Raw genomic sequence first — 7,923 nt, forward strand, 5'->3', positions numbered from 1 at the left:
TTACTAGGGATCAAACCCAGAGGTATCCTACCTCTGAGATCCACCCCTGATCCTATTTTATTTTTTATTTTAAAACAGGGTCTCATTAAGTTATTATATGCCAGTCTCTAACCTGTGATCTTCCTGTCTCAATCTCCCATGGACTGGGATGACAGGCATGTGTGACCACACCTAGCTGGTCTTCTGTCTTCAATGCAAAAGTGAGGCAGGGAGGAATCAGGAAGATGTTATTTCTAGGACATTCTTAAATGATAAATTAAGGTGGCCCATATTTTTAAAATATGAAGATATTAAGAAACTTGCCTAGAGTCACAAAAGAAATAGCATCCAGGACTTGAACTTGGGTAACATGACTGTAGATCCTGAGTTCTTAATCCCTCAGAAGCATCTCTCTGTCAAAAAGGCTCATGTGAGCCAGGTGTGGTGGCGCACACTTGTAATCCCGCACTTGGGAGGCAGAGACAGGAGGATCGCGCAGGTTCGAAGCCAGCCGTGCTGACTTAAGAGACCCTGTTTCCAAATAAAAATATTAAAAAATAGGCCTGGGAGTGTAGCCCAGAGGTAGAAGGGCTCCCAGGAACCCCAGTACCACAAAAAACAAAAAGGCTCATTTGTCTATGGTCTGCCAGGCCAGACTTGTCAAGTTCTGGAGCACAGAGGTAAATGGAGAGGTCCTTGGGGTCAGAATTAGGGCCCGGTGTCAGCAGCAATATAAAACTGAGGCCTCTGGTTAACAGCCAAGAGAAAGAGCCCTCTTGGAAAGGGATCCTAGAGTGTCCCTAATTATCATCCAGATCCTGATGTGGTGGTATATGCCTGTAGTGCCAGTACTTGGAAGACTGAGGCAGAAGGATCACAGGTTCAGGGGTAGCTTCAACAAGTAGTGAGGCTCTCATCAACCTAGCAGACCCTGTTTCAAAATAAAAATAAGATAGAGTTGGGGTGTAACTCAAGAGGTATGATGCTCCTAGGTTCAATCCCTAGTAACACACACACACACACACACACACACACACACACACATCATCATCATCATCATCATCATCATCATCATCAAGAGAGGGCATTTTTTATCTGAATGATCAAGATTACCTGATAGAAACTCTATACTTGTCTGTAAGTCTCAGACTTCATTGGTAAAGCAGAACAATACTCAATAGGTATGTTCTTGGGATTAAATGCATCCAGCTTAAAAATGATGTGTTAGTCAGCTTTTTGTCTCTGTGAAAAGGACAACTTAGAGGAGAAAAGGTTTATTTTGCTCACAGTTTCAGAAGTTCAGTCCATGGTCAGCTGGATCCAACAGCTGGATCCAAGGCAGCAGAAACCATCACAGCAATGGCATGGAGAAAGCTGCTCACTCATAGCAAGTAAGTATAAGAGAGAGGAGAGAGAGAGAGAGAGAGAGAGAGAGAGAGAGAGAGAGAGAGAGAGAGAGAGAGAAGAGAGAGAAGAGAGAGAAGAGAGAGAAGAGAGAGAAGAGAGAGAAGAGAGAGAAGAGAGAGGAGAGAAGAGAGAAGAGAGAGAAGAGAGAGGAGGGAGGGGAGGGGAGGGGAGAGAGAGAGAGAGAGGGAGAGAGAGAGAGAGAAAGTGCGAGAAAGAGAGAGGAGGGGGGGAGGGAGAGGAGAAAAGAGAAGGAAAGAAGAGAGAGGGGGTAGGAGGAGGAGGAAGAGAAGAAGAAGAAGAAGAAGAAGAAGAAGAAGAAGAAGAAGAAGAAGAAGAAGAAGAAGAAGAAGAAGAAGAAGTGGAGGAGGAGGAGGAGGAGGAGGAGGAGAGGAGAGGAGAGGAGGAAAAGGAGGAGAATGAAGGAAGAAAGAAAGGAAGGAGGAAAAAGAAATGATATCAGGGAAATGATATAGTCCCCAAAGCCATGGTCCCCATTTAAAGCTTCACTGAGGACATGCTTTCTGCACGAGCTTTGGGGGAAACAGTCCAGATTGCCAAGACATCCTGCTGCCTCGGCATCTATGTGTTGAGAACCCCCACTCCACATAGTAAAAATCGGCAAAAACGCCCCAAGAAGGAGGTATCGTCTCTGGCCAAAGTACCCCCCACTTTTAGATACCCTTCACTATTATTTCTTTCAACTTTCTACACGAATTGCTCCAGTGATGTGAAATTAGGACTATAAAAAAAAACTGAGTCCGTGGAAATAAACTCTCTAATAATTTGTCTAAACGTCCTTGGCTCTGCTCAACAATAATGAGAAACTGGCCAGAATTCAGGTACTGTGATAAGCACCCCAGCTGCAGCAATCACAAATGGCCTCCGACCTTCATCACTATCTATCACTCCAGCAAAAGTAGCTCAGTTCAAAATAATTATTCACCCTTGAAATCCTGCCTAAAGACAGAGAGAAACCTTGTGTGTAACCTTAAAGAAACAACTTAGCTGCCCGAATACAATAGACCCAAAGAAAAAGACTGTTAACTTTTACCTCAGTGTGAGCACCCAGGAGACAGAAAAAATGGCCGCATAGTTAGAAATGAATATGACAGAATAAAGGACAGACATTCTAAATATATATGTGTATGAAGGAAAAGAAATACCGTAAGAGTAAGAAAAGTATTTTTGCATGAAGAAGAGCTTATCATAAGAAAGTCCCAACTGGGAAAGAAAGGAATTAGAAAGTTAGAAGCAGGTTGCAGAGAGTTTGTGACAGGGAAGTGGATTCTTTTAATAGGCTTGTTGTTTAAAGAAGAGTGCTCAGCAGTTAAGGAAATACATCTGACAATTAGAACAAAGAACCTTGTGGTGTTGTTTGTGATATTTTGTCTGCCAAACTGTGTTGTGAGTATGCTTAAGCTTTCAGATTTAAAAGATAAGATGCCAACACCTGAAGAAACTCCATCACATCCACCTGAATCACCACATCTCCCCACACTTGCTATATGAACTGAGCCCAAAAGATGGAAAGTTCCAGGAAAAGTTCCCGAGAAGCTCCCAAGCCTTGACTATCCTGGGAGGCTGCCACCTGGAGCTGCTTATCTGCAAGACCTTGGAGAGAAATGGAAGTTAATTCTTCAAAGGCCAACAGCCAGCTGAAAGACCTCCCCCCTTTCTCTTAACTTTACTGGTGAAGTGTATAAATTTCTTGGAGTTTTCATAATAAAGTGTCATTGGCTCAAGAAGCCTTTGTCCACCCCAGGTTCTTTTCCAAAGCGTCGTAACTAAAAACTTAAGGAATTCATAGAGGGGAAAAGAACCGCTGCAGATAAGGATCTGCAGAACGCCGCCTGCCTTTTGACCCATCTTTCTGAGGCCCCCGACCGCTAGTGGACTTGCCCCCCACAGGACTGAACCCGCCGGTAACACCAGATCAAATCCATAACAAATGCTAATGTTTATTCCACATTAAGGCTCTATAATAGGGGAGTGCTATGGTCTGAATGTGCCCCTCTGCCCCTCCAAAATTCATGTTGGAATTTAAAACCCTCTCTCAGTGAGCATCATCACTGTTATGATCCAAAACAACTAACCACACAATTTAGAGAAAGGAAGACTTATTTGCTCACAGTTTCGAAGATTTCAGAGGTTTAGTCTATGTCAGAATGTTTGTGGAGCTCAGCATATGGTGGTGGGAAGGAGAGAGAGGGAGAGAGTAAAGCTCTGCTCTCAGATCACGGAGGCTGGAAACAGAGCAAGCAGGCAAGATGACTAAAGAATAGAGAGTCCCCAAGATCACACCCCCGGGGATGCACCTCCTCCAGCCAAGCCCTATTTGCTTAAATTAACACTCAGTACATCAATCACAATGGATGTATCTGCTCATAATATTATAACCCTTAGAACTTAACTATATCAACTCTGAACATGAGCTTTGGGGGACATTCTCTGTTATATTAAGAAGTATGGCCTTGAGGAGATAAACAGGCTACAAGGGCTCCATTTTTTTAGGTTAGATTAATACCCCTATAAAAGAAATTTCCCAGTGTTGGTCTTTTCTTCCTTCCATCCCCTTTGGTAACACAAAGACACAGCAACAAGGCACTATGTTGGATGTAGAGATCAGCCTTCGTCAGACTAAATATGCCATGCTGCTACTATGATTTTGGACTAGCCTCCAGGACTATGGGAAATAAATTTCTGTTCCTCTCCGTCTCAGTATTTTATTATAGCAGCAAAAGTGGACAAAGGGAATTGAAATATCAGGTCCTCTTGCCATCAGCTAGGCCCTGCCACACAGATTACATTTCAAGAAGTTGCCATTGGCAGATCCCAGGGAATGAAAATGTGTGTGGGGTAACTCATGTGGGAGGCTATCTGCAGAAGCTCGTAGCTTCGCTTTGTGTTCCATCCTGAAGATCACCTCCATTCCTGAGGCCCTCACGTCTTCCTAAGCACTGGAAGGAAGGCAGCCATATTACCTTACTTTCTAGGTACCCCCCCCCCAATCTTGCACATGATCTAGCACAAGCAGGAAGATTTGACAGGTGATATGGTTTGAAATGTCCCCCAAACCTCATGTTTTGGCAATGTAGCCTTGTTCAGAGGCAGGGCCTGGAGAAGGTGGTTCATTGGGGACACAGCCTTGGGGACTGTATCTGTCCCTCTGTGTGTGTGTGTCTCTCTCTCTCTGTCTCTCTCTCCCCAGCTACCATGACTGAGAACAGCTTTTTCCTCACCACATGCTCTGACAATGCAGGTTTTGGCCTTGGAGCTGGCCCACCATAGACTGAACCACTAAAACTGGAAGCAAAATAAACTTTTCCTCTTTCCTCTTTTAAGTTGTGCTTGACAGGTGTTTGGGTCACAACAAGGGAAAAGCTGACTTAGCCAGAAATTTGAACCAAGGTTGGGTTATTATTTGACAAACAAATATCTTTTCAAAGGTATTTTGAAAGATTTGGAGATACAGGCTACAGAAGCCATAGAATGTGTAAGCAGAGCTTTCTGAAAAATTCCGGGGAGAGCTTAGAAGACCAGCATGCCAAAAGGAATGTGGACAGTAAAGATTACGCTTATACAGTTTCAGATGGCAAAGAAAACTCCATAGGGAATTGTCTTATAGCCAATTCATGTTATGGCAAAGAACTTGCTTATATTATGCCTATTAAACTTTCTATGAGGCATAATTTAAAAGTAATGGACTAATTAATCTGATGGAAGAAAATTCAAAGTAATAGGGCATTCAGACAATGGAGTGGTTATTGTTAACTTTTTTATTTTTATTATTATTTGATACTGAGAATTGAACCCAGGGGCATCCTACCTCTGAGCTACACCCCCAGCTTTTTATCTTTTTAAACAGAATTTAGCTAAGTTGCTAGGGTCTTGCTAACTGCTGAGGCTGGCCTAAATCTCCTGTCAGCTTTTAGTCAAGTTACTTTGAGAACAAGAAGCAGAACTGGGCTTGGTGGCACACACTTATAATCCCAGTACTTAGGAGGCTCAGAGAGGAGGATCACAGGTTCAAAGACAGCCTTAGCAAGTAGTGAGACTCTCTTCAACCTAGCAGGACCCTGTTTCAAAGTTAAAAATAAAATAGGGCTGGTAGTGTAGCTCAGAGGTAGAATGTCCCTGGGTTCAATCTCCAGTATCACAGAAAGAAAGAAAGAAAGAAAGAAAGAAAGAAAGAAAGAAAGAAAGAAAGAAAGAAAGAAAGAGAAAAGGAATGAAAAGAAAAGAAAGGATCAAGAGCAGAGGGCAAAGTAGAAAGATTTTTTTTAATGCAGTTTGGCCAGAAAAATATGTGTAAAATTGTGGCCAAGAAAAGCGTCATTGCTGAACAGAAGTTAAGTACTTTGCATAGAGACAGAAGGAAGAACACACTGAGTGCAGCTGTAGAATTAACAAGACCTTGCCCATCAGAGGCCCAAGGTGCAACCATGGAAACTTGTTTGAAAGGGGTTCCTTTGAAAAAGGACACACACAGAGCACCGTACGCAGCCTCCCAGGCACTCAGAGGCTGCCATAGGCCTGATTCAAGAGGGGCCACCTACCGCTTGAGTTACTGGCACACACTGGCATTGTGTGCATGGTGCTGTTTCTGCAGGATTGCAGGATGCTAGAGTTAGGGGCTTATGGAAGCTTCCACACAGGTGTCAAAGAAAGGCCTGGGAGGCCAGGCAAAGCCTAGCAGAGCCAGAGTCCCTGAGAGTAGGCCTGAAGAGAGTGAAGCGGAAGTTGCACTTCATGGACACCCACTTAGCGGAGACCCTGAGAATTAAAAGACGCCAGGGGTGTGGGGCCTCTGATAAAGCAAGCTGCAATCTGTGGTAGTGGAGCCTGGCTAAAGGAGCAGATACACCAGCTCCAACCAGCAAGGCCACGGGGCAGGGCTACTGAGGCCCCTTGGAGAGTTCATCTCACCACCACAGATGCTCGGCATGGAACAACAGGACTTAACATTTGTCCTGCTAGATTTTGATCTTGCTTCTCTTCTATTCCCTCTTTCTATGTTTCTTCCTTTTGGGATGTAAATGTTTACTCTGTGCCACTGTGTGTTGGAAGTATGTAACTTAAAAAAATCTACTATATTTATAGGGGCTCACAACTAAAACTTTGCCTTACGTCTCAGAGGAGGCTTTGGACTTTTGAGCAAATTTGAAACTGTCAAGAATATGGGGGCTGCCAGACATGGTTGGCGCATGCTTGTAATCCCAGTGCTTGGGAGGCTGAGACAGGAGGATTGCACGAGTTCGAAGCCAGCCTGAGCTACTTAGTGAGGCTCTCAGCAAATTAGTGAGACCCTGTTTCCAAATAAAGTATAAAATAGGTCTGGGAGTATAGCCCGGAGGTAGAAAGCCCCTGGGTTCCACCCCCAGTACCACACACACACAAGAATATGGGGGTGCTTTTTTGGTACTGGGGATTGAACCCAGGGGCATTCTACCTGTGAGCTATGTCCTCAGCCCTATTTTTTTTTTTTTGAAACAGGGTCTTGCTAAATTGCTAAGGCTGGTCTTGAACCTGCAATCCTGCTGTCTCAGCCTCCCAAGTACTGGTATTATAGGCAAGTGCCACCATGCATGACTAAGAATACGGGAACTTTGGGAGATGAACAAAATGGTTTTGTTGTTTTGTTTGTGGTGCTGGGAATTGAATCCATGGGCCTCTTACCTCTGAGCTACAGCCTGAGTCCTATTTTATTTTTTATTTTATTAATTTTTAGTGGAACTGGGAATTGAATCCAGGGGCATTCTACTTCTGAGCTACACCCTCAGCCCTATTTTTTATCCTTTATTTTTAAATAGAGTTTCAGTAAGTTGCAGAGGGCCGAGGAAGCTGAGGCTGGTCGTGAACCTTTAATCATCCTGTCTCAGCCTCCCAAGTATTGGGATTACAAGTGTGCGCCACCAAATTTGGCTTCTATTTGATTTTTTATTTGGAAATAATCTCATCAAGCTTTGGAGTGCCTCACTAAATTGGTGAGGCTGGCCGCAAACCTGTAATCCTCTTGTCCCAGCCTCTCACGTCCTGGGGTTACAGGTGTGTACGACCATGCCCGGCTGACAAAGTGTACTTTGCATTATGAGGTAGACATGAGCTTTTGGGGTGGGATGTTAGGGTTTGGATTTAAAATGTCCCTCAAACCTCATGAATATCAATGCAGCCAGGACGGAGGCAGGAAAGGCTGGAGGAAGTGGATCACTGGGGCATGGCCTTGGAGATGTCGTTTGTCCCTTGTGCCCCCTCCATCCCCCACTTGATTGCCATGCCTGAGAGAGGCTTCTCTGCCAAATGCTTTGATGCCTTGGTTTCTGCCATGGAGCTGAAGGACCATGGATGAAACCTCTAAAACTGTGGGCCAAATAAATTTTCTCTGGGATGCGCTTGTCAGGTGTTTGGGTCACAAAAGATAGAAAAGCTGATTAAAACAAACAGAGCTGGGTATGGTGGTGCACTCCTAAACACCAGTACTTGGGAGACTGAGACCTTAGCAGTGCAAGTTTGAAGTCAGCCTCAGCAACTCAGCGAGGC

Source organism: Muscardinus avellanarius, assembly GCF_963383645.1.
Source record: "Muscardinus avellanarius genome assembly, chromosome: 21".
In the NCBI taxonomy this organism is placed as follows: Eukaryota; Metazoa; Chordata; class Mammalia; order Rodentia; family Gliridae; genus Muscardinus; species Muscardinus avellanarius.